Here is a 27,164-nt window from a genome sequence, read left to right on the forward strand (position 1 = left end):
TTGGTTTGATCAATCATAATCAGATTTATAGTACATTGATGCTGATATCATGATGTCATTTTAGTCTTCTTTAGTTATGAAGGCCAACATCAAATAAATAGCTAGTGTTTATATATTTCCTTTTATGTGCCAGGAACTCTCTAAGCATTTTATTTTTCATTTGCTCCTCATAAAAACTCTGGGATGTAGGTATTATTATTATCTCCATTTTATAGTTGAAGAAACTGATGCAAAGATCTATTTGGCTACTTATCCCAAATCACACAGCTACTAAGTGTCTAGTGCTAGTTTTGAACTCAGGTCTTCTTTCCTCCCAGTCCAACTGCTCCACCTAACTGCCTTAAGGGTAAGAGCGAACTTATCAGGAAAAGCATGTAACTGGATCCACTCAGTTTAGATCTTGAAGGATCTGTCAACAATGCTCTAAACTCCATTAATACAGATAAAGGAAGATGTTGATCTGTATCTAGAAAAGATTTGAATATTAAAGAAGAAAGCAAAATACTGGGTGAAAAGGAATACTGGTGAGCTGTTATTAAATTGATTTTCTGTGGAATGTAACAAAGAAAAAAGCAGTAAGGAAAGGAAGAATTATAGTGGGTGGAAATGAGAACCTGAACGTATTTATGGATCTATAATTTCAATTTTTTGTTATTTCCTTTGCCCAGGCAGATTCCAGACTTTCCATGCCATATCGGTATGTGTGTGTTTGTGTTTGTATATATGTATACATACAAATATACATAAGTATGTATAATATCACACTTTTTAATACATTGCTTAGTTTTGCTGAACCATTTTTCTTTGCCTTTTCAGGTTCTTTATCATAAAAATGGATCTCTGGGAAGTGGAGAAGCATATATATATATATATTATATATATATATATATATATATATATATGAAATATATATATCTTATATAAGAACAAAAGACAGTAATGTGTATATAATTATATACACAAAACTAAAACAGCAATAGATGTGAGTACATACACACAGATGTATTGCTGTCTTTTGTTTTTACATCATCTCTATTTCCCTACTTCTTCAAATGAATAGGGAGAAGTATCTCTTCTTTGGTATAACCTTGGTCATTCCAATTTCATGTCATTGAATTTTGATTATCTGTTGCTGTTGCTCTTCATTTACATTGTTCCAGTAATTGGTTGTATTGTTTTCCTGATTCTGGTTTTTTTTTTTGCTTTGCATCCATATATGTGCCATACCTTTCAATGCTATGAAATTTGTTTGTCTTTTTCTATAAATTCTTCATATATAATCCATCCTCACACAGTAGAGACCTTTCTCCCTTTCTTTTAATATTTCAGAAATTACAATGTACTTTTCATGTTATGGAATGGGCCACCTCATTTCCCTGTCATCCTTGAAATAACAAGGAATAGATGAAGCAGGCTCCATGAAACTGGCATGATAAGAAAGGGTGGTTGGAAAAGAACAGGTAAGTACATGATGTGTTCTACTGGTGATATCAGAGAGGCATGGCATCTTGTGACAATTACAATCAAGGTGTGTCTCATTTGATGAGCAAATGAGCAATTGATGAGCTGGATTAAAAATGCATCAGAGTCCAGGAATGAGAGGAATTCTGGAGCCCTATAGATATTAATAATGGAAGTTCTGAATAAGGTAGCTAGAAGACTGGATAGATAAGGAAAAAAAGGAATGAAATTTTCAAGTCATTTAGGAAAGTAGAGGTTAAGTTTGAACTTAGTAGACAATAGCAAGATTATGTTAACTATTTGAGAATGTGTAAATGAGGTATGAAAGTAGTAATAGCACTGAAAGTAGAATTGAGTAATCAAGGAATAGAATTCCAGTATAAAAGTCTGTTGAATCTAGTTTCTAGAGAGATTCACTCCCATACTGCCAGAGTACACTTCCTAGATAGGGAGATAACTTGATCTACATATATTGACCCTCTCTATTCTACCCCCTTTCCCCATCCTTTTCCCAGCATTAATAGAGGCATGGATCTGATCCAGATTTTCAACCTTGATAGGAGTTGAAGGGTCTGAACAGTATATTGTTACTAGATGAAATCCAATTTTTTTGATGAGGAATAAGATGAAGGTAATTTTGCCCAAATCCATGAGATTAAGGAAAAGGAAGGAGAAAGAATAAAGGAGAGAATAAATATGAGCAGAAGGCTACATAGGTAGGTTTCTCAGTTGAGGCAGGAAGCTAAGATGAGTTGAGATGAGTGCTACAGAAAACATGAAATTGGCATAAGTATGTTGAGTTCAGAATGATAGAAGGAAAGTTAGGGCAGAAATGAATAATGAGACAGATTGTTAGGTTTCTGCAAGAAGATATATTGGGGGGGGAGGGGATACAGGACACTGGATTAGAAGTCAGATGTTCTGAACTTTGCCACCAGCTAGCTATGTGAGCTTGGATGAATCATTTTATTCTCCAGGCTCCAGTTTGTTGATCTGTAAAACAAGAGAATTGGATTAGATGAGCTTCAAGACTCCCTTCTGCTATAACATTCTTATATATAGCTGGCTAAAAGAATCAATCTATAATAGCTACTGGTCAGCATTTCAGCACCAAAATTGTGTGTTTGTGTGTGAGTGGGGAGGGAGTATTAAATATGTCTCATAAAGAACATTGTTGAAGCCACAGAGATACTTTTTGTAGATGAATTTTGGTTTTGTGTCAGTCATTTCTGGAAATAAATTCCATTTCCTCTCATTCTAGATTGAAATAGTTAAGCAATAATGTTGGATTCAATGACCATGACTACAGTGTATACAATATTCTACTCCAGTAATCACAGTCTCCATTATGAAATGAGAAGATATGTTTCATTGTCTGTTCTCTAGGACTATTACTGGTATTTCAGTTACTCAGAGTTCACTTCCTTGTAGCTATTTTTTTATTTACATTGTCACTGTCCTACATTGTATAAATTAGTCTTCTGCTAACGGCCATTCACAAACTTTTTTTCCTTTGTTCTTACATCATCATACTCCATTGACTAAATGGACAAGGCAAAGGAAGAAGAGAGTGGTCTTTCTGTGGTAAGACACTCCCATACATGTCTTTCATCCTTAGGTTCTCATTTTACCTTCGTGATCTATTAGGATCCTTCCTCGTACTATTACTAGGCAACCTGTAATTGTGTTTTGGATGGAAGCAATCTCTCTCCTCAACCTCCAGCCAAAGTTGGTGATGTGGATGGAGAGCAGGATCCATATTACTTCACTTGTAAGAAGATTCATCCTGGGACCAGTGTTACTGTTTTAATTAATTACTTGGGTAAAGTAGATGATTCAGATTAATCTGGGATAATGATACAAAATTGTAGGGGATGCTTGTTGCCGTCACAAAATAATACAAATAGAATTATTCCTAATGCATTTTTTATGAAAAATGATTTATTAAACAAGAAATAAAACTTAAGTGAAGAGACAAAGAAAAACAGCACACCACATGGATTTCAGCAAACACCACAGTGCAAAAAAGACTATTGTGAGGAATAAATTCAATAAATGAACAAGGTAACTCTGTTTTTTTACAAATTTAATATGAGGATATATTGAAGTGATATTGTAGCACTCAAAGCTTGATCAAACATTGAAGATGCCAAGGTTATCCACTGAATCCTGGACCATCATCAGTCCTCCTGACTTTTGTCTTGCCATTAGACTTCTATGACCCTGAAAGAGATAATGAGGCTGATGACTATGCAACTGTATCTCACTTCAATGTAATTCTCATGCACATCAAGACATCACCCTATCATGTCATTAGTCCTCTTCAAAACAAAGGACAAATCACAACAATGATTCGCTATTTAGACATATCTTGCTTCATGGTTTAAAAAGTCCAGTTGTTTTCAATCACAAGAACAAAGACATTTAACTAATGATAAGATATTTTTAAGAAAGTCAGAATTTCAGAGCTGACATAGAGACATAGAAATAATCCAAGCTGATATTTTTATTTTGTGGATGAAGAAACAGAGACCTAGAGGAAAAATAGCTTGCCTGAAGTTATAGGTATTTAGAAAATCTTATCTATCAAGTGTGAATAAGATGATGAAAGGAAGCCAGATGAGTCCTTATTGATAAAAGCTCGAAGGCCAGAATAATAGTTTCTTTTGTTTATATATAGGTTGTAGAGCTGTAATGGATATCATCATAGAATAATAAAACAGGAGCTTAAATGTATCCTTAAAAACCATCAAATCCAACTTCCTCATCATACAGTTGAGGAAAATATTGTTGAAGGAAGTTAAAACTCTAAGGTATCCAAATGAGACGTTAGATTTGAACCCAAATCTATCTATAGTCCAAATCTTCATATGATAAGTGAGGAAACACAGTGAGGTTAAGTCATTTTTGTTAAGTTAGTTTCAGGGCATATATACTGTATAAAAGCAGGAAGCCTACTTTGAGAAGTTCAGAAAGACTGAATATTTCCCTCCCAGTCCTTCCCAATATCATTCCCACTGATCTTCCACTACAGATGAAATCTTCCCTCAGAGCTATTTGGTGGTTAAGAAATTATTTCCTAGACCAATGTACAATATACCAACCCTTTTCTCTACTTACTCATTAAGGGAAAGAAGGCCTTCAAGTAATATGACAAGGGCATATAGGTTTTCATGTTGTTGTTCAGTCAGGTCCAACTCATCCTGACCCCGTTTGGAGTTTTCTTGGCAAAGATACTGGAGTGGTTTGCAATTTCCTTCTCCAGCTCATTTTACAGATGAAGCAACTGAGGTATACAGAGTTAAGTGATTTGCCCAGGATCACACAATTATTAAGTGTCAAAGACCAGATTTGAGCCTAGAAAGTTGAGTCTTCCCTATTCCAATCCCAGTCACCTTTCTGCCCCAAGTTTTCATAAGAGGTCAGAAAAATTCTGAGCAGAGGTTACTGCCAAGGAAGACATGTCCAGGTAAAGTGCTCCAATAATTTTTCCCCTTCCGTCCCAAGAACTAGGGGAATGGTAGCAAGAGAGAAATAGGCAGTAGGAGTGATCTAGAGTTTTTGCTCAGGGTAGTTTTGATGGTTCCAAGGTATTTTGCCGGTAGAAATTCCAATGGATTCACTAAGTGATGGCCCCAAAGTCACATCTACCTACCCTTGAAGTGCCATGACACTCAATCCATTTCTTTGGGGTGGAGGTAATATAAGAAAGAGTCACAAATCAAGATTGGCTTGAGCCGTAGGGCTCTCTTCCTATTATCTTGACCTTTTTGCAGGTTAATATCTCTGAGGTCCCTTTTATACTGTCTATCTCACTTCCTATTTGGAGCATCTTGCACCCTCATTGACTCTACCCTACACAGACTGGGCATGCTCAGTAGCTGGGTAGGCTTTGGTCGCCCAGTGGGAAGCCTTTGCACTCGCCGTGCCTGTGTCGGCTCCCTCCCCGCCAGGAGCCACCCAGGTTGCAGCCCAGCTCTGCTCTCCTCAGAATGACCCAGATTCTCGCTCCCGCCCAGCCTGCCTGGATCCAGTGCGGCATCTGAGGCGGCTGCTCTTCCCGTGCCTCGGGCACCCGGTGACAGAGTTGTTCTCTGCCGCTGCCACCGCGGAGAGCGAGCCAGCTGCTTAGAGAAGGCAGCGGGAGAGTGTGCAGTCTGGGGAGGCTCATTAAGGAGGGATGGAGACAGGGCGGCCGCCCTATGGGACCAGTTTAACCTGCGGCAGTCTCCAGAACACAGGTGAGTGCTGGTGCTCTGGGGCCCAGAGCTGGGGAGGAGGGAAGAAGGCAACAGCAAGAAGGCGAATGCCCAAGAAAGAGAGGAGATGAGGAGGGGGGCGGGGAGAAGAAAGGAGCTGCAGTAGAAGTGGGACGCAGCACAAATCGCAAACTGGGTGCTGGAGAAAACATAATAGGGTGAGAACCGGGTTTCTGAATGGGATGGGTGGGGTAATAAAGCACTGGGTTTATCCGCTCTGCAGAGTGCAGTAGCGGGCAACATCTAACACCCTGACACTTCCAAAGAGCACGCACTGGGTTCCCCCAAATGTTGTCTGCAGGTTGGGGTGCCAGGTTGTTTCCAGTTCAGCCAGAGTGCAAGTCGCCTAGCGACAGGACAGTAAAGGATCCTGAAGGGGAAGGCGGGGTGTGGAGACAAGAAGAGATAACAGGGTGAAAGGAGGGCAAGGGGGCGTGGCCGGACCCAGGGTCCCTCAGCACCCCCTCTTCCCTAATCTGAGGTTTGCCAGGCTGTTGAGTTCACCGGCAGTTGGTGAAGGAAATCGGGAAGCTAATTAGCTTCTAACCCTGAAGCTTGTGATTTCTGAGGTTACCTGCTTAAAGAGTTTCAAGGCTGAAACTACCTGCTGGAAATAATATCTCTTCTTTCCTAGGGCAGATAGAATTGGAAGAAGCTTGTGAGTAGGGCTGGATGACTGGTCCTTAAAGCAAGGGTGTGTGTTTGGGAGGGATTGTGTTTTATTATTGGGTGTTCGTGTTTTTAAAGTATAGGTGTCGGCATTGCTTTACTCACAGAGGAATTGCTAATCCTCTCTGTGTTGCACCCTGAAAGACACCTTATAAATATTGTAGGAATGCCCTCTCTATCTTTCTGTAAGAGTTTAATCAGTAGATTTATGCCCATTTTTCTGCACTGAATAGTCAGGGTCAACTTCTCCCCAGAGCTTTCAGCTTTCTGAATTCGAGGAAACTCCTAGGTTAAGGAGAGAGGGCTATCGCTTACCAGTAACCCTCTCCTCCAAATCCTAGCCTAATAGGCAAATTAAAAGGAGGCAAGTCTTGGGCTGATCTCCAGGCTCTGCTCCGCAGCTCCGCAGTGTGTGCGTGTTTGTGTTACTAGCTTGACAACTGTCCTTAACAGGAGCTACCAACATGGTGGAAAGCAGGTAGTGTGTGGTTGATGTTGCTGACTAGACGAACATCTTTTTTATGCATGTTTTTCTTTTGATATCATATGGTAACAATGTGACTAAGTCATATTCAGCTCAGAAGTTGCTCCACAGTCAACCAGACAGGAACCTTCTTCAGTGCAATCTTTTTTACTTTGGTTACAGAGTCTAAATGTATTTGGACAGGAATGAGAAATGCCATCCTTCTCAGTAATTGCATGGATTGTTCTGCCTAAATAGTGCAGGAAGGGCCAATTAATGCCAAGCACCTTCATGTTAAAAACAAAGGACTGTAGGGTATATTTTCTTCTATTTGCCTTAATTTCCGTTGCACCATTGCTATGAATTAATTAGCAAACAGGCAAATGCGGATGCTCTTTTTTCTTAATGTGGCCCTACCATGGAAGGATTTGGTTTTTCCTTTCAAAAAGATAGGTACACAACACCACCACCCCCAGAAGACCTGTGCAGAATTTTTCTGTTGTGTTTGATGTTCAGTCTCTGGTTAAATATGATAATAAAACAATAGCTTTGTCTTGACTATCAGCCCATAAATAGTTCAACTGAAATGCTTCAGTTTACAGATGCCCTTGTTAAGAGACCCATCTTCCAACAAAGATCACTGTAAATAAATGATGTGATGTTTCCTTGGCAGTTTTTTTCCCTGCCAATATGTGTATTTGTATAACATAGATCTTCAGTCTTGATAAATGAAGCTATTTTGCACACCTCCTATTGGGAAGAAAATCACTGAAATAATTTTCTATGAGGAAAACACTTGGGGTAGTCTTAGAATTATTTTAAAAACAAGAACCTTCCAAATTATTAATTATTGTTAAATAATGTAACCTTGATAAATGGCTGCTATCTAAACGTAGAATTAACAGAAAGGAGACTATACATTTTAATCACTTCATAAAATATTTGGTTTTCAAAATAAGGTTTATAAAAATAAAAAAAAAAACTTAACCCTGTTTCTGCTTCTGAAGCCAGGAGGGTATTATTAAATAGGAATTCTGTAGAATTAGAAGTGCGTGTATGAAGAGGCCACATTCTAAACAGTGTTAACTAAAGACATTTTTCTTAATGTATTTTCCACACAACAACTTTGTACGGCAAGTATTATTATCCCATTTTATAGAAGAGGAAACAGACTCACAGAGGATAAAAGGATCACACAACTAGACCTGGTTCAGAGTCTAGTATTTTCATTACCAAGCCACACTCTCCAAAAAGACATTAAAAAATTAAAACAGTTCAATTCAATAATTTAACTCAAGAACCCAAATATCTTGTCCAATTTACTTGGAGTCCTTGTGATTGGAGCCTCATACTTGTTTAACCTATAGTCAGTCCTTTTCTCCAAGTTTTGAACTTACAAGAAATGGTTTAAATGTCAGGGCCAATGCCTCCTTCTTATCACATTTCTTTTTATGGCTTGTATAGCCTCATTTGAAATTGCCTATGGGAAATCTCAGAATATATCTTGAGCATAGTTTGTGCCTATGCATTTACATATGTAGGTAAAAGAATCTCCAGTCCCTATACAAGCATTCAAGGTAACAATTTATATATTGAACACAGGATAGATTTTATTACACTCCATAGAAAATGTAGAAAACACATAAAGGACTTCAGAAACCCACAAACTATCGAGGAAAGATAGGTGAATCCTATCTTTCCTCAAGGTCTTACATCCAGAATATAGAATCCTCTTAGAAAAGAAATTATCCCAGGATAACATTCCATTTTATTCTGTGGGCTAAACTCTTCCCAGAAAGAAAATGATTTGTAGTTGCCAGCCTTTTCCCCATTGCACCTATGTAATAGGATAATGTAATCTGGACCAAGGACAAAATCCAGACCTTCTCTTCATATAATAATTTTTCTAGCCCCAAAGATCATGTGTGTGATCCTTTTTTTTTTCTTTCTCATGATTCTTAGAAGCTCTCATTCTTTCTCTAGAAAACTAAAACTCTGAACTGGTTGATAATGCTTGGGAATTCTCTCTCTCTCTCTCTCTCTCTCTCTCTCTCTCTCTCTCTCTCTCTGTCTGTCTCTCTCTCTGTGTCTCTCTCCTTCTGTCTCTCTCTCTCTCTCTTTCTCTTTCCCCCAAGATTATGCTTCTCTTTAAAAGTCTGGAGTTCAGGAACTCTTGTCATTTAACCATAGGGTTCTCTCCTCTTTGGGTGCCACCTCTTCGATTGAAGGATTATACTACTTCCTTTCCAAGTCCAGAGATAAGAATTTGAGATCAAGAATTCCTTTTGAACCTGGTGCCCATGCAGATTCCATGTGCCTATGTTTCAAGGGAGTCATCATTGGCTCTTAGATAGAAAACAACTAATGCCAATCATCACCAATCTAAGAATATTGATCTAAGATCTTTTTCTTTTGTGTTCCAGTCCTGCCTTAAAAAAGGAGAAAAGTCCCTAAATTTATGCCTGAAATTTTCCATTTTATAGACCAGAACAAAGGAGATAGCTTCTCCTATAATGCCTTTCCCATAATAATTTGAGTCACAAAATTCATCTGTATTCTCTTAGTTCCATTATCAACAATAGCCAACAAAAGTCATTGATATAAGATCAGATTGATCAGGGAACTACCTGAGTTACCCCCCAAGACTTATCCATATCCTTTTCAAAAAAAGTAACCGTGAGCATGTACACAGCTTTCAAAATCCCCAAGGTCCCCTCAGCTATATCTTGTCAAGGTAAACAAGGATCTCCCCAATCAACCCCCTACCTATCTATTACTAGCAATCATCTATTTGAAGGCACTGCCATACAAGCAATCAGGTATCTCAACATTCCTCCATCACATTCCATTTAAATCTTTACCAACTCACCAGAAATATTTCCTTCCTCCTTTGAAGGTCATGGTTAGGTATAGGGACTGGGCTAGAGCATAAATCATTGCTAATCTGGAATTAATTTGGGCAGTTCAAACCATTACAATTGTGTTTAAATGGATTAATTTCAGGCCTTAAAATAGGCAAATTAAATATTAATCGATGTTAGTTGCCCTCTATTTCTTTAAGGAAAATAGTTTCTATAATGTGAGTAAGTTTAATAAGTACATATGAAACATCACATATAATATGTATATAAAGCATTTTGGTCTTCAATTTTGGGATCAAAAGTCAATCAAATATAATATTGTAGCTATTTATTTGAGGAAGTGATCAGAATATATAAAGTCCAGAGATAATATGGACTGGCATGTTTAATGTTCAAATGATGATAGCAATGATGATGATGATAGCAAACATTTATATATTATCCACTGTGTGCTAGACACTGTTAAATATTTTACAAATATTATCTCATTTGATCTTCACCACAATCCTGAGAGGTAAGTGCTATTATTACACCATTTTAGAAAGAGGAAATTGAAACAAATGGGGTTAAATGACTTGCCCAGAGTCACACAACTAGTAAGTGCCTAGATCAGCATTCGAACTCGGATTTTTCTGATGCTAGTCCAGATCTCTATCCAGTGAACCACTTGAATGCCCTCAAATAAATACAAATGTATTAATATGTTCAAGACACTGGGTCAAATTCTGGGTTGGGGGATTGGAGGAATGACACAATTTCCGCCTTCAAGGATCCTAAAGTTTAATTAAAGGATAGGGAATAGCCCAAAGGAAAAGTCCAAAGAAAGCAATTAAGAAGTTCTCAGGAAGGTCATTTTTAGACCTCACTTTCAGGGGTTGTATTAAAGAAGTCTTCTTGGACAAAAGGAAATTTGAACTGTGCCTTGAAGGTAGAAAGGGATTTCAACCGGTAAAAAATGTGGTAGTGATGATTTCCAGACATGGGACACTGAGAGATGGTGTGTTTAATTTTGGGAATATCTGGCAGTCCTTTGGCAAATATGCAGAATGCGTGTAAGGAAGTAATATGAAATTTTAAGTTAGCTATCTAAAATTGCTTACCATCTCATGGGAGAGAAGGAGGAAAAGAAGGAAGAGAGAAAATTTGGAACTCAAAAGAATTTTTTAAATGAATGATAAAAAGTGTCTTTACATGTAATTGGGAAAAATATTTTTTTTTAAAAAGGGAAAGTTAGGGTTAGAATTTTCAGGGCCTTAAATACCAGGTTTAGGAGTTAATATTTTTTCTTATATGTAGTGATTAGCAATTGAAGGATTATGAGTAGCAAAGTGCCAAAGTCAGCCTTGTAAGTTTTAGTAAGATTATTTTGTATCTGTGGAAAGGTTGAAGAGGGGAGATACAGTAAAGCAGTAAAAAAGAATAAAGCAGTAAAGTAGCAGGAGGCTATTAGAGTAGACCAGATGGGTGGTAATGAAGGTCCAAAGTAAGGTAGTGACAACATAAGTGGAAGGAGATAATAGATATACAAGAGACTGCAGATATTTTTTTTTAATGGATGAGACTTGGCAATGATTAGACATGGGGAATGGGGGGTGGGGAGAAGATGAAAAAGAGAGTTGGAAATTGAGAGCCTGTGTGACAGATGATGGTGCCATCAACAGAGATAGTGGTTGTGTTGTTTTTTCAATAGCAAATGAGGCATTGGTTTAGTCCAAAGTTCCAGTTTGGTCCTGCTCCCTGTAAAAAAGATATTGATGGTTAGAAAGGGGATGCAATGTAGGATTTGCAGGAATAATGATTTGTGGAAAATAAGCAGATGCTTATAGTATCAGAGAGTACCCATTCAGAATGAGTAAACACAGTTAGTTCTAAACATAGACAGATGATAGATAGATAGAGAGAGAGAGAGAGAGAGAGAGAGATAGATAGATGTAGATATAAATGTATGTATGTATATCACGTTATGCTTCAGAACTATAGCACTATGTTAATAAGAGAAGGAAAATTTTAAAAAAAGCTGAATTTTAGTGGCTGTCCAGGCAGGAATGAACAATTAACAAATTCATCAGCCATCCACTTTCATTTCTGGCCTCAACTCTGATAATCTATGTGGATATCAATTCTTCTGACTCTCTGAACTTTTGATTTTATTAGTGTCCACCAGTAAATTATAGTGTATTTGATTTTCAACAAATTGTTTTTCACTGTAAGGATTTAGGCTCATTCAGTATTATAAGTATCACATGTTGACACATTCTAAGGAATCTTAAGCTAAGACTTACCTTAAGTATATTAAGTTAAAAACAGAGCCTTAAGTTAATTAATAACTTTCCCTAAAAATAGAAATAGACTCTTAATTCATGATTATGTTAGTTGTCTTTCCTATGTGATAATTTTTTATCACTGGGATTAGACAATTTGAATAATTTTTTCATGTCTTAGTTATACCCAGATGAAAAAGAAGCAACCAAGACTTAATTGACTTTGTTCAATTTGTTGATTGTATTAAAAGACATTGAAGAAATTTTTTCAAAATAAATTCATATTCTAAATTTTACAAAAGCAAAATTTAACATGGTAATATCTCTAAGGTTAACTTAAGTAGACTAATGCACTCTAACGAAGCCCATATCCTTTTTTAAGGAATAGCAAAAATAGGTCCAAAAAAAGAAACTTTAGAATTAAGGGTAAATAAATATTTGTTAAGATGAATTAAATAATATTTAAAATATTCTGTTCCTTTTTCCCCCTAACTCAGAAAGCTAATGGGAGTCAGAAAGCTAATAAGGTCTATATTTTCTGTGTGACCTTGGGTGAACCATTTATTTCTTGATCCTTTTTTTTTAATTCAGAAAATGGAAGGTAAATAATTTTTCCCTAAAATACTATTTTACATGCATGTCTGTCTCTATGAAATAAACTGTAAATCCTGATGCTTTCTGATACGATCAGCACCATTCTTAATAGGATTGGAGTAAGTTTGAATGACATCTATCTGCTCCAGAGTCTTTAGACAAAATTTTTTCATATAATTTCATGGTGTTTTGTCACATTTCCCTTTTTAATTCTTTCAGTGCTGAAGAAGGTAAATGCTTAAGGATTCTTATTTATTTATTTAAAAAGAAAAGTTTCAACAGGCCTATGTGCCAAAATTTCAAGGCCATTTGATTTTAACTTTCAATATAATTTGAAAATAATTTCTATTAGTACTAATTCTCAGAATGGGTGCTTGGTTAATTAGACTGTTTGATATAGGAATCTATACAAATTGGGTAACCCTTAAGAGATATTCTTTTGCATAAATAATGAAAAAATACTGTGATTTGGTCCCTGTTGATACATTGTTTTCTTTTTCTCCCCATAGATGTTGTTTAATTTTTATAACTATTTCCAATGATGCTATCCTCTGCTCCAAAATTTACCTTATTTCACCATCCAATTAATATAACAAACATCAGACTACATCTCCAGAATTAATTAAAATGTAGGCTTATTATCTTTTCAAGTGAAAAAGAATAATTTAAAAATTCTTTTCAGAATTTAGGAGCCAAATTTGTAGGATTTTATTTTTCAAGATAAATTTTAATATCAAATCTTTTTAATCTAGAATAAATCTAAGATGGCAGAATATGTCAGATACTTTTTTCTGAAACTTTTAAGAAGTTATATCAAATTAATTTGAAAAGAAATACATGTTTTCTATAATCATTATTCAGAATTGGAAAATGATCATCAGCAATTTCACTTAGTAATCATTTTTTATATAAGATCAAGATTTTAACTTGGATTCCATATGCTTCAATTTACTACTTCATGTATTTATAATCAATACAGAATACTGTAGAACTTTGTAAATGGGATATATAATCATTCAGAAAAGACTCACCTAACTAATCACACAGGAAAAGCCAAATGTATAAATAATGCCTAGTAGTAAAATTATGGCATGTATTTATATAGGCAATCTATAGAGCTCATATGTACAAGTAGCTTGAACGTGTATCCTGGATGGAAAATGAACTACTCTCTAAAACAAAAGCTCATTTTTTTAAAACTATTCATATTTTTTTTTGGTAATGATCTATAGCTGGTTACAAGTGATCCAATATCATAGTACCCAAAAAAATAAAATTGTGTGTCAAATAAATTACAATAAAAAAGCTCATGGTAGTCATGAATAGCAAATGAATTTATTTATTTATTCTTGATAAAGAGATCATTTTTCCTTGATTGTGGACTCCTTGAGGTCAAGGACTATGTTTTTGCACATATTATATATATGTGAACTCCTTGAGGTCAAGGACTATGTTTTTGCACTATATATATATATATATATATATATATACATATATATATATATATATATACATATATATATATATATGTATATATATATATATATATATACTTCTTTTTGTAACTTTGAATGTTTAGTACAGTACTTAACACAGATTAAGGACTTAATTTGTTGACTGACTGGATGAGGTAGTTTACAGACTCTTTTGTTCTTATTATGGCAGTTGTCCTATATCAATTAAACTTCTTTAGAAAATTATTTTAATTTATGTCTATGTTTATTTCTCCATGTATTACCTGCCCCATATATTCCTCTCCTTTTTTTTTAATTCTCAGTTTGAATACTTTAAGTTGGATCTGTCATTATTCACTGTCTTTTTCTCATTTTGATATTTCCAGTTTTGTGATCTTTGCTCTTAATATGTTGGTGGTCTGACTACATAGATAGCTAATTTAAACCTATCCCCTGTCAGTAAGGGCAGATAGGCATAGTTTGAAGTCAGGAAGACTCATCTTCCCAAAGTTCAAATCTGGCCTCAAACACTGAGTAGCTGTGTGATCTTGGACAAGTCACAATCTTGTTTGTCTCGATTCTCATGTGTAAAATGAGCTGAAAAAGGACATGGCAAATCACTCCAGTATCTTTGCCAAGAAAATTCCAAATGGAGTCATAAATAGACACAACTGAAATGATTCAACAACAACCTATATCAGTAATGAATATTTTCCTCTCCATCATAATGTAATCTGTTTCATTTTTTGTTATTTTGTGCTCACTTTGTCCAATACCTCCCAATTTGTTTCTTGAAGAAAGTATTCATCATATATTGTTATTAAATTCTTACTTTAAAAGTCTTTTGATTTCCTTCATTTCTTATTTCTGAGCCATATTTTCCAAAAATATTTTCTCTTTCCTTTCTTATGCCCACCTTTGCATTCAAATCACAAGTTCCAAAGAATATATTTATTTTATCTGGAGGATGTTTATCAAATTCTTCCTATAACTTCACTGTCTTATTTTCTTTAAGAAAAGTTGACATTTAAGAAACAATTATCTTCATGGTAATATGTTTGGAGATGTTTATCAAGACTCTGAACTAAGCTGGAGATGTTTTAGTGTTTTTCTTTATTTCATGGATTGTAATGACATGAATTCCAATAGCCTTTAGGACTAGAATAATACTATGAAGAGGAATCAGAGTCAGACTTATGTTCCAAGTATTGCCTATACTTAAGAATCAAGGAAATGTGTCTGGTACATTTTAGAAGTAATTCCATTTAAAAAAAAAAAAAGAAAATAGAAATCAAATCATTCTAGTTCATAAAGAGTATAAGGAAGGCATGTGTATTTTATATTTGTTGATAATTATCTGCTAATATAATGTTTATGCAAAATATTTTTGATATTGCAAAGCAATAGAAATGTGATTCTGGAACATTCTCCTTCTGGGGTTGTATAGAGAGGAGTTATCATATGGATAAGTAGATAAGGCTATTCAGCTGAGCCAGAAAAGACTTGCTCACTCACTTATGGATCCTCAGGATTTCTCAATCATCAGTGCTCTTCAAATTAACTGAGAATTGGGGATCCACAAAGTTTCATTTTCTGTTTAATATTCAATATATGCATTGAAAAAGAAGAGATGATTTTATACTAGCAATTGGAGGAAATACATAGGATTTCACAACTAATTGTGAGTGGAACGAGGGAATATTTTCTTAAAAACAATTTCCTGAACATGTCAGTTACAATTGATGTTTATACATATATATTGTGTCACTGTTTGACATTACAGTATACTGGGAAGAGCACTGGGTCAAAAGAAAGGGGTTAAAATGTGGGCTCAGACATTATCTTTGTGACTTGTGCGAGTCACTTAACTGGTCTAGATTCTCATTTCCTCAATTGTAAAATGAAGTGATTGGTCTAGTTAATAGCAAAGTTCCCTTTCCTCTTTAAGTTTCTGATTCTTTAATTTTAAAAGTAGAGTCATATGGATTCAAGGGAAGTTTCAGTGAAATGTTGGGTGATCATTCATTCTTCTTGACCACATATATTCATAATTTCATGAATATGAGTACTAATGAGTACACATTTGTACTGACACTGATAGGAACTCCTCTCTATCCCCCTTAACAATTTACATCTAAAGTGTAGGTTATAATAGTCCAGCTCCTTTATGTTATAGGCTCAGAAAGATGAAGCTTTATCCAAGGTGATTACTGTCAGAGCTAGGTTTTGAATTCCAGTCCTCTGACTCCATATTTATTGTTTCTCCATTCTTTTGTACCATAGCTTCATTTTAATATGTTAGACTAAGAAATGTTAGAAGCAGTATAACCTACAACCCAGGGATTACTAGAAATGAGAGCCATTGTAACCTGAGTCAATATGACCTAAATGAGATAACCTTTACCTATTGGAGTAGAACACAGTGAGCAATCCTGTACTACTTTGGTTGTCCAGGAACCAGCAAGCATTTCTATGTTATCAAGGTAGTTTCTACCTCTCTCAAAAAGGAGAAATTTTCTTTTAAAATATTCTAAAATTTTTCATTCATCCACACAATAGGGAAATGAGTTACTTATTATTTGTATTTCCCATTTATTGTATTTATTAAGAATATCTTGGTTTTGTGGCTTTCTTCCATATCTCTGCTTCCTGAATTCTCAGAATTCCTTCAAGATTCCATTTAAATCCTACATTTGCTAGTGCTTTCTCTCTGATATTATCTCCAATTATATATCTTGTACCTTTGCACGTCATGTCTTCCTTTAGAGTGTGACCTCAAAAACAGTTATTATATTTTTACCTATTTATGTACCCTGAGGACACAGCATAATGCTTGGTATGCAGTAGTCTTTAATAAATGCTTGTTGATTAGCTGAATGTCATGGTAGACAAAATAAAAGTCAGAAAAACCTGGCTTCAAATACCATATGTGACATCCATTATGTGGCCATAGCATGTCATTTAAACACTCTAAATCTGTTTCCTCATCTATAAAATGAGAATAATAATACCTGAGTAGCAAAATTCTTGAGGGTTTTTAATGAACTAATATATAGAAACATTTCACAAATTTTAAAACCTTTGTAAATGTCAACTATTATGGGGCTTTATTCCTCTTTTTGACCTTGAAGCAAAGAATACTTTGTGTCCCAAAGCAAGGGATCACTGTCTTCCTTTGGTATATCAAAAGAGAAAATAGAATTTTTTTTCCTAGTTTCCCTCCACGTTTTCCTCCCATGTTCTTCTCAGGTCTGTACCTTCATAGCCAGCTCTAGAGCATAAGGACATTTTCCCAAGCCCCACATTTTGGGGCTTCCTCACAGTGAGAAGAAAAAGCAGGAACCTGGAAGTGTTCAGGCAGGCAATCAGTGGGTGAAAATGAGGTGGCTTCCTAAGTGCCAAGAAAGACCTCAAGCTCACAGGACATGAATAAATGCATAATGGGTTTGTTCTATCCTGATTTCACCCACATAAAGAATTAAGAATCTACTAGGTAGTTTATCCTGGGCTAAAATGATACTCTTTTAACAAATATTTATTGAAAACTGTGCACAATGCTTGCCCTAATGTGAGCTTTTTTTGTTTTTGCTTTTTACTATTCTCTATAGCATAGGCCTAATGAAAATAATGACATCTATATGATGCTTTGAAACTTATAAATATTTTGTGTGTTATCCCAGTTGAACTTCATAGCAACCCTATGAGAGATATTTATAGGTATTATTCTCTCTGTTCTACAGATGTCAGATGACTTTTAGTGACACAGATGATAAATGTCAAAGGCAGGATTTGAACCTTGGTCTTCTTGATGTCAAATCCATTATCCTATTGCCTACCCATTATATCCACAACTGCTTAATTCTTAATGGTTTGAAACTCTTCATTATCAAACCGATCATATTCTCCCTAATTATTGATGGACAATCAGAATTAGCACCTAGTTTTGGAATAATATACTCTTCATACTCACTTCTTGTTCCTGAATATTATAATATTTTCCTTATATTTTTCCTGTCAGATGTTTTTCTGATAGAGATCAGTCATAAATGATATGAAGTTCTGTCAAAAAAAAACCTATCTCTGATTGATTTTTCCCCCCAAAGAAATAGGCTATTGCAATTTTTATGTTTAAAAAAAAAACCTTAAGATTAAGTTCAAAGCATTAAACCATAACTGAATTCACTTCAAATACACAGCAATATGTTTTAGTGCCAATAAAGACAATCTTTTCTTAATTCTCTTTTTGCTAGGTGAGCTATTTTTAGCTTTGCTTCAGAGAGATAATTTACTCTTCTCTTCTTTCTCCCATGAGAGTAAGATACAGGATGGAGGAGGAAAGCCTCCAGAAAACCCAGAAAGCCAATATACTTTTACTGTAGAGCAGAACTAAGCTTCCAAATTATTTCCCGACCTCTGTTGACACCAACCTAAATTCCCAAGACTGCTAATGCTATACATTTCAAAGAGGATCGTAGACTAGTATTTTTTGTCTACAGTTGGGAGAAGCTTTTTATTTGTGCTTTCAGTGTCTGTATAATGTCTTTCTTAATTAATAATAAATAAATAATAATTAAACTCAATTAGCAAAACCAGCCATATTCTCCCTAATCAATGATGAACATTCAGGATCAGCATCTATTTTGGGAGCAATATTCCCTTTTCATACTCACTTCTTGTTCCTGGCCATTCTGACAATTTTCTTAAGACTTTTTCTGCCATATATTTTTATGATAGAAATCATAGACATAGACAACATGAAGTCCTGTCAAAAATAAAACAACATTAAAAAACAAGCCTTGGTTAATTTAATTCCACCCCTCTCCTCTCCCCCCCTCCAAAAAAAAAAAAAAAAAAAGAAATAGGCTATTGCCTGGAAGATAAGAGAGAGTATCAGAGTTTAGCCCTGGGGACTTCTTTATGAATGAATTTGTATGTTATTGAGTGGGCTGGATAACAGGTGCAGAATTTGCATAGGTGATTAGTGTATTCATTATTCAAAGATTTTTACAATATTGCTTGCTTTCCTTCTTTGCAAGTAAGATGACTAAATTTAGATAAATTCAGACCTTTTACATATGGTTGTTTCGTAGGAACTAGGTGGCACAGTGAATATAGGATTGGACCTGGATTCAGTTCAAACCCTGCCTTACTCATATCTTGAACAAGACTTAACTTTAGTTTGCCTTAATATCCTCATCTGTAAAAAGGGGTAATAGTAACACTTTCCTATGAGGGTTCTTATAGAGAGAAAATGAGATAATATTTACACAGCACTTTGCAAACTTAAAAGTGCTACATAAATGCTGTTATTACTCTTATGGTACAAATACTGGTAATTCATCCAAAGTTCTCCTCTTCATTCAAAATAGCTCAATAAAAAGGATCTACCTTTTTGAAATGGATACTGTGCTGCCCTGAGTTTTGCAATCAATGTCCCATTTTATTACTGTCCAGATGTGCTGTATTTGAGCAGGCTTATTTATTCCTTCTTTAGTTCTGCTTCCTGCTTAATTAAAAAGAAAAAAAAAAAAATCTCTGCATGGGAGGAGTGGTTCACAGCAGGAGAAGAGGATGGTTCTTATAAAAACCAGTTTCTTGCTAAAGCCATCCTCTATTCAACCACCAAAAGAATTTTTCTCAAGTATAGGTCCATCAGATCACCTCTCCTGCTCAATAAACTCCAGAACTCCCTCCCTATTATTTCCAGCTATTAAGAACAAATCCTCTACTTGACATTCAACCTTTTTGCAACCTCATTCTTCCTACTTTTACAGCCTACTTATACCTTATTCCTTGACATACTTTTCTTTTCAGTGACATTGGTCTCCTTACCCTTCCAAGAACAAAACAATTCATCTGCCTATCTCAGGTCTGAAATGCTCTCCTTCCTAGTTTTTACTTCCTGACTTCTCTGACTTCAAGTATTGTCTTTTACAAGAAGCTTTTCCTAACCCCTCTTAATTTTAGTGTCTTCCTTCTCCTAACTTATTTTCTTTTTGTCTTGTGTAAAGTTTTTTGTATATATTTATTCATTTGTTTTCTTTTCTTCCATTAGATTGTGATAGCCTTCTTCTATTAAATTAGAGGGCAGGGTCTGTCTTTTGCTTCTTTTTGTACCATAGCACTTAGTTCAATACCTGGAACGTAATAGGCACTTAATACTTGTTTACAGACCAACTAGAGTGATATCCTTTTTTGTTGAAACTGTCAGCAACTAGTACCTTGAAGATCCTTGTAAACTTCCACTATTTTATAGTTATGTCCTCTAGGGCTAATCAATATAAATTTAATTCTTTTTTCCATATGACATTTTAGCTATTTGAAAGGTCTTTTGAGGTCATTATTTTCCAAGATAATTTGTCTTTTTTTCAACTCTCTACTATAAAAGAATAGGACGATATTAAAAAAAAAAGTGATCCTTATCACTCTTTTGCATTCCTACATTTCTGCTTCACAGAAATATATATAATCTATATATATAATCTACCTATTAATATATATCTATATATTTTTCCATTTTTCCAGATCCTAAAAGAGAAAGATTGCATATTGTATATTGGAACGCTAACAACACTGTAATATACAATATATGTGATCTAATAATATTATTAGAAAGTTATCACTTGGTATCATGACAAAATATTAAAATTGTGTCTCATAAACCAAAAATCACATAGACACCAAACTATATTCCCAATGGCAGTGAAACTATAAATTACAAATATAGATTGTGGCTAATATTTTATGCCTAAAGTGGGGAAAGGTTTTTCATTTGTTTTTTTAGTCAGTGTCAACAAAGTGAACATATATGTCAAGCACTATGTCTTATATGGAGTAGATTAACATTAATTAATAGTAATAATAGCTAGCATTAATATAGTACTTTCTAGTTGGCTAAACATTTTCCATAGGATATCTCATTTGATTCTTACACTAGTCCGTGAAGTAAGTACTATATTACTATCACTTTCCAGTAACTTCAAATTTGTATTTTAGGAGGCTTCCTTTCTAAAATTTATTACTAACACAAGCATGCTTCAATATTATACTTATAAGGATTCACAACATTCTGAAAACATGTTCACCATGACCAGTGAAAGGTAGAAATTAATTCCATTGACATAACAGTTCTTAATCTGTGGGTCCTGCAACAAATTCCCAGATATAAATTAGACATATGTGCAGTTCCACATTTAAGATTTGCTTCCAACAATCTCTGCTGTTTTAATTTTCATTGAATATATCCTTTGCAAGTTTTTCCATGATTATTCTAATTAGCTTGTCTACCAATTCAAAACTTCATTTTAATAGTTTCCACCCTTGTTTTCTGATATCTAAGTGTGGGTCTATGTCTAGGATAAGAGGGAGTCTCAAATTATTAAAAAAAAATTTTTAATCAAAATGTATTAACAGTAGTTTAAAAAGTGACACATGCTACATAGCAGGGCTTCCTAAACTTTTCTACTCATGATCCTTTTTCATCCAATAAATTTTTACATGACCCCAACTCAAATCTGAGCCAAGGTATTTCCGGCTTTCACACTTGCTGTATGTTCACAATCAAAGCTGCAATGAGGGCACATGATGTAAGAGAGGCAAGTGCTGCCAGAAATACCTTGGATTCATTACACATTTGATTTTGAATTAATTTTTGGTCGTTGTGTTCAGAAACCTTTCACCATTGCCAAATTTTTTGACTCCCACGTTTAGTTACATGACTCCATACATGGGGTTGCAACCCACAGTTTTAAGAAGTTTTGCTATTTAGCACTTGTTTAAAAGATTGACATATTGTAACATCAAACAAACGAGAATTCAAATCAGAATTACTCACTGGGGATATTTAGTTTATAATCAATTTTATTTTTGCATGCAGATGTTAGTCATGATTAGATTGTGCCACGTCAAAAAAGCTAGGAGCATAAATCAATGACAAAATCAACAGGAATCCCAAATCTCAGTATTAGGAGGATGCAAGCCTGTACCTCAGCATGAATAATGTCTATGGCATACCTGACAAGTTATTATCCAATCCTTGTTATAAATGAAGTTCCCTCCAAAATGGGGAAACCCATTACTACCCAGGGAAGCCCAATCTAACATCTACAGAGATCTGTTAAGACATCCTGTGTATCAAACTCTAAACTGTCTTTTTATCAGCTTCCTAAATTTATGCCATCAGCCAATTTCATAAATATGTTGTCTAGCAGTTTTCTCAAGACATTAATAAAAAAAAAATGTTCCGCAGCACTGAACCTAAACACAGATCCCGAGACACTCTCCTGGAAACATCCTTTAAAGCTGACATTGAATGATTAACAACTACTCTTTGGACCTAGATACTCACCTGATTCCATAGCCACTTAATGGCATTATCAAATCTAGTAATTTCAAACTCAAAAAGAAATAGGATTCAGAAATCAAACATAAAAAGTCTTGCTGGCCACTTATTGACTTAGAAATCAACACATTTTTATGTTTCTTTTTATGTTTACAAAGCCATATATTAAAATAAAATAGGAGATACATTTTCATCTGGTTTGGGCTGTACTTAGGAATGTTGTGAACAACATGTGATTTGTGGGTTAATATGTTTAACTTCTTTGATCTAGACCATACCAATCCAGGTTTCACATCCATCAATCCAGAATCACATCAACAGATGTAGATGTACCAGGCATTATGCTAGGCACCATGGACACAAATACAATAAATAAAGCAATCCCTTCTCAGAAGGAGCTTATATTCTAAAGAGGGAGACCACAAAGTCATATAAAAATATAAATACAAACAATATAAGTATTTGTTGTTGTTCAATCTTTTTAATTCTGTCTGACTCTTCATGACCCCATTTGGGGACTTTTCAGGCAGAGATACAGATTAATTTTCCATTTCCTTCTCCAGTTCATTTCCTAGATGAGGAAACTGAGGCAAACAATGACTTGCCCAGGGTCATACAGCTAGAAAGTGTCTGAGACTGGATTCAAACTTATATCTTCCTGACTTCAGCCTGGTGCTCTGTCTATTGTACCACTTAGCTGTATAAAAACAAATAAAAAGTAGTTCAATACAAGATAAAAGATATTTTGTCAAAGCCTTTGTTAAACTCTAGACAATAACAGCATAATAATAATGATAACTATTGTTTATATAGTGCTTTAAGTTTTTGCAAAATACTTCACAAAGATTCTCTCATTTTATCCTCATAACAATTCTGGGAGAGAGGTGCTAATATTTTACAGTTAATAGAGGTTAAATGACTGCATAGAGGCACATAGCTAAATGAGAGTCTGAGGTCACAATTTGAACTCGGGATTTCCCCACTCTTGTCCCAGCATTCTAAACTGTATTGACAGTATATAATTCTTCTGATGTAACTTTCTATTAATCTTGACCAAATAAATAAATAAAAGTAATGATCTGATTTGTTCTGGACAAAGTCTTTCTAACTCTCTGTGATCATGACTTCTTTCACTTGACAGGAATTCTAAATAAGGCATAATAATTTAAAAGAAAAAACATTTTTAGTATAGGAATTCAAACTAGAAAGGTATTTATTCTTCTTGATCTAGCTTTCATTCTGTGATGTGTAAAGTAACCAGGAGGTACTTTAATTCTATCAAGACAGTGAATCTCAATGCCATATTACCAAGAGTTGGAGGAATTACAACCTTCATCATACGAAAAGGATAAATTTCTATGTTGCCTTATCACTAGGTAGTTTCCAGAAGCAATTCCCCTCCCCAATCCCTATCAACTAGAAAACACAGCCAGTCCAGATGGCCCTAAGTAGAATAGGAAGAAATCCTTCAGTTGACTTCTAGTATTATTTACTGTACCAATTAGTACCAATTTCTCCAGAAATGTTTTTGCCAATTTAGGACAGTGCTACTAGATATTATTATAGGTAATAGAGATACTTATTGTATAATCATGTTCCTTTCATTTAAAATGTTTATAATTTTCATTTAAAAAAAATGGGGTTTGCCTCAGAAATTATCTCTGTTTCCTAGGATTAAGAAATAGGAAAGAAAAAGTATAGTTCATATGGCACTTTGTAGTGATTTTTTTTAAAAGAAAAAAATTTTCAGGAATGTGTAGATAGAGTATGATCTAGAAATGGAAGAGTACAGGTAATTTAGTTAAATGTTTTCATTGATTAGAAGTATGGAATGTGATATTGTCTCTGGTTTCAGATAGTATTTATTCCCATCCCAATTAAAATGTGACACCAAGGTTTAATATCCCCTTGTTTTATCAGTCTTACTAACCCATGACACTGTATGAATCATAAAAATAGCCTTTGTTCTCTATGCCTTTTTAAAATGGTTAAACTTTACTGATTTTTATCTGAGCTCAAAGCACTTTTTCACAGCCTCCTATCATCTTTATGAAGTATTCATCAGGAAGGAAATCAGGATTTTACAGAGCAAAATGTAATAAACAAATTACACAAAGTCACCAAGTTCATAGGATCTTCATGCTTCAAGTGACCTTAAGTACAGAGCAATAGGGGCAGCTAGATGGTGCAGTGAATCTAGAGCACTGGTCTTGAAATCAGGAGGACCTGAGTTCAAATCAGACCTTAAAACTTACTAGCTGTGTGACCTTGGGCACTTAGTCACTTAGCCCCAGTTGCCTTGCACCCCGTACCCTCTAAATGCATACCCATGTTTGAGGCAATTAGCCCTTTTGGTCAGAGCACGAGCTAACAAGACTAACATCATAGATTTGACTTCCTTATGGGACAATTAGCTCATCTGTTATGTGATCTCAGATTGTACTCCTGGGTATATCTAGACATTTTTCTGTCAATCATTACAAGTTCAATAAAAGATTATACTAGGATTATTTGAAAAAACAACTCAATGTTTATATTCTATTAAACTTGTCAGAAACACAAGTTGTCCTGAAATTTGTTCAAAGATTCTGTAGTTTATGGAAATTGTTAAAAAAACAGCAAATCGTTGTTATCCACTTAGAATAGTCTGAGAGAGAATCTGGCATAATGGAGATGAGGTCTGACCTTAGAATACAGAAAGTTTTGATTCAAGACTTTTTCTGTAATAAATATGAGCTGCATAAACACAGACAAGGGGGTTAGTTTAATTCTCAGTGCTCAAGGCCACTCTTGAAGACTACAAATTATGGAAGAAGTTTGGGAAAGTTTCCATGCTTGCAAGTTCCCCATACCTGATGTAAGTCTTACATTACTTCCAGAAAGCCCTTCCCATTCTTCATCCAGTCTATTTTGTGAAAACAGAATTCAAATTAGTTTCTTTTATTCAATCTTTCTTTTAGGCAGACTAGTCAATTTGCTATTTTCCTGTACCTATTTCATTTCTTTCCTCATGCCTTTCCAGAGGCTATTCTGTCTAACACCTAGAAAGTTTTCCTTCCTCATTTCCACTTCTTAGCCGACTTCGCTCCACTCAAGCCTTTGCTAACTCCTACCCAATTCGTTTCCAGATTCCTCAGCTATTAGCACTCTTCCCTGTAGCCAGTTATTTTTTATTTACTTTGCAAATGATATACTTTGAATATTATCTGTTTATACCCCTCACCCACCCACCCAACCACTTAATAGAATGTGACATCCTTAAAGACAAGAAGTATTTTGCTTTTTTTGTTTGTTTCCCTAGGAGTAACAGTAACTGGAATATAGTATGCACTTAAATTGAATTGGCTTGAAATAGGGGGATTGGGGAGGGAGGTGAAGCACTCATCTTAAAAGAATCTCAAAGATTCTTAATTTTATAAAAGTAAACTTTACTTCATTGAAGAATTCATTAAATATTCCTTTAAAATTATGAGCATTCCTGGTGCATTTAAAATGTGGCATACTGCCTAGGGAGTGCTGTGAATTAAGACATTCAATACTTACTTTTATTGGTTGTTGATTGACAAAAGTTCTGTTTCCCAAAAAATAAAAAACATGTTATAACAGAAAAAATTCTGGACTGGAAGTTAGGAGAGCTGGTTTAAATCCCAGTTCTAGTAATTGCTTCTACCAATGTCAATCTTTCTCCTATAAAATGAGGGAGTTGTTCTGTAAGGGTTTCTAAAGCCTATGAATCCTATGATTACTGAAGAAATGTAAATGAACTTTGAATAGCATAGAGAGGGTAAATATGAAGCTTTCTGCAGCCTATAACTCTGCTAAGTGCAGCCTGAAGTCCGATTGAAATGTAACTGGAGAAGCTTTAACAAAATAAAAAAAAATAAAATAAAGCATAGATAGTATTAACACGTGGTTTTTTGAGTCAATATGAGACTTACAAAGATACTTATGTATGCCCTTTTTTCTATTTATTTGGCAGGACTGGTCTAGCAAAACTGGGAAACTCACTATTCTGCAGGGATCTATGGTATAGTTCAAGAGGTACTGGGGCTAGAAGTCAGGAAACCAGCATTATAATCAGGACTTCATAATTAATTCACTCAAAGAATGAAGCAATTTCTTTAAATGCCTACTATATGCCAAGTATTAACTAGTTATGTGATTTGGGGGCAAGTCTTTCCACTTCCTTGAGACTCTTGTTTGTTTACTCATAAGAAGAGTAGAATGAAATAGTGGTGCTCTATAAGGTCCCTTTCAGAGCTTAAGAAAATAAAAAATCCAAGATAATTTCCAGGATAGAGATAGGAATAGGCATCAAACCTGTGGTTTAACTGTAAATTACATTTTTAAAAGTTTATTTTAATCATTCCAAAAGAAAAAAATTAAAATATATTACATTTGTCCACCCTAATAAATGGAGAGTTTTGAATGTCGTTTATCCTTTAATGAATCTGAATATTGTAAATATCAGTTATTGTTCTACATAGTGATCACTCAAAGACTAGTGAAATTATAGAGCATAATATTGGTCCTTTACATAAATTCTTGAAATCACTGAAATAATTGATTTTTTAATTTTGCCTTTTCTTAGGAATTTTCCTTCAGAGGTAGACACTTTTTGTCCTTATATTAATGGCCCCAGATTTCTTTACTGACCCCTCTGTCTTATCTAGCATTAGCATTTTGGCCTTCAATTACCACATCATTCCATGAGGAATGAGTTCTTTTCTGCCCATTTCCTCAGGGCTGCTAACTTTTTTACATCAGCTGTTCGCCTTTTTCATCTTTGATGGTAATTTTG

The 27,164-nt window shown here is 34.8% G+C and overlaps 1 protein-coding gene across 3 annotated transcripts in view; it reads left to right on the forward strand.

The window, feature by feature from the left end:
• The first annotated feature begins 5,356 nt into the window (after nucleotides 1–5,356).
• The window catches only part of ELMOD1 (ELMO domain containing 1), a 70,275-nt gene continuing 48,467 nt past the window's right edge, over nucleotides 5,357–27,164 (forward strand). Inside the window, exon 1 of one of the 3 annotated variants that reach the window (XM_051986925.1) lies at nucleotides 5,357–5,702. The gene's annotated coding sequence lies outside the window, so the exon portion shown is untranslated. Of the gene's footprint in view, nucleotides 5,703–6,299; nucleotides 6,379–27,164 lie in introns of those variants that run through there. The other 2 variants (XM_051986927.1, XM_051986926.1) reach the window with 2 other exon arrangements.

This window comes from Antechinus flavipes, chromosome 3 (assembly GCF_016432865.1).
Source record: "Antechinus flavipes isolate AdamAnt ecotype Samford, QLD, Australia chromosome 3, AdamAnt_v2, whole genome shotgun sequence".
NCBI classification, from domain to species: Eukaryota; Metazoa; Chordata; class Mammalia; order Dasyuromorphia; family Dasyuridae; genus Antechinus; species Antechinus flavipes.